Source organism: Arachis duranensis, chromosome 9, assembly GCF_000817695.3.
Source record: "Arachis duranensis cultivar V14167 chromosome 9, aradu.V14167.gnm2.J7QH, whole genome shotgun sequence".
NCBI classification, from domain to species: Eukaryota; Viridiplantae; Streptophyta; class Magnoliopsida; order Fabales; family Fabaceae; genus Arachis; species Arachis duranensis.
Genome location: NC_029780.3, coordinates 101,967,837 through 101,969,062, shown reverse-complemented (window position 1 = coordinate 101,969,062; position 1,226 = coordinate 101,967,837). Strand labels below are relative to the sequence as shown.

General features: G+C 25.9%; 1 protein-coding gene across 1 annotated transcript in view; it reads right to left on the bottom strand.

The window, feature by feature from the left end:
• Positions 1-400: 400 nt before the first annotated feature.
• The window catches only part of LOC107466502 (uncharacterized), a 31,493-nt gene continuing 30,667 nt past the window's right edge, over positions 401-1,226 (bottom strand). The window contains exon 6 of the mRNA XM_052254354.1: positions 401-626. The gene's annotated coding sequence lies outside the window, so the exon portion shown is untranslated. The remainder of the gene's footprint in view (positions 627-1,226) is intronic.

The window sequence follows — 1,226 nt, the reverse complement described above, 5'->3', positions numbered from 1 at the left end:
ATTCCATGCATTAAAAAAAAAAGCTAAACTCAAATCCCTTTGAAAATTAGTCCACTTCAAATTAATGAGACCAATTCAAATCCCTTTGAAAATTAGTCCACTTCAAATTAGAACTGTATTTACATGCGTGTAATTGGATTCACCCTCGTTTGAATTACTAAAACATTTCATCCATGCATAAAACATTTCATCCATGCATAATTTGAATTACAATACTTCGAATTAGTATTAGATTTTATAATTCGAATAAATCTCATTTGAATTATATAAAAATCCTTGGTAGATCTTTGTAACGTTTTCGTTTTAATAGATATGTATAATATTAGCCTCAAATTGGTTTACATATACATTTTGCCCTTGAAAAACAAGCAAGAAAAAACAAGAACAACATAGAGTAGCAAACAAATAACATATTCATTTAACAGAAAATACAATTGTATTCCATTTATTATTAGCATAAACTATTGGGTAGAAAAGCTATTAATAATAACATAAAAAAGCTATTGAAAAACTATAATAGAAAAAAATGCTATTTAAAAAAAAAGTATTTTTGCAATGACATGAGTTTTTTAAGAATCGATTCCAGTTTTTGCATTACTTCTATCTTCTCCTCTTCCTCATATAACCTGTCAAGAACATGAAACTAAGAGATGAAGAATGCATGGAGAAAAATAAACGAACACAATAGAATGTCTAAAATTCAAATCTCAATTCCCATTTTCAAGTAACACTGTACTTTATTTCTTTTAATATAACTTTATTTAATTGCATATACCAAAAACAAGTAATACAAATATCCGAAATATTGGTAAGTGGTAACTGAAAAAATTAGTAAAAATAGTCAACTTATTTTATTTAACATTTATTAATTATTATGACAAATAATAAATATTAAATAAGACAAATTCTAACCTTTTTTTTTGCTCTCTAATATTACATATACAACATCCAATTACATCACCATATAATAAATACATACAAGCATTTAGGCTCCTGCTTTTCCCAGAAAAATTTTATTAGTTTGAAACTTCTATTATTGTTTCTATCAAAAGCGTTTTACACTGTAATTTAATCAAACTTGTTACGATTGTAAAAATATGGGTATTAAGATATAAATACAAAAATTAAGCACACGTAAAACTATGGCAATATAGGACTATAAGGGGATTAAATAAAGTAAGCATATTAGCACATTAATTTACTTTTTTTTTGGGGGGGGGGGGGAA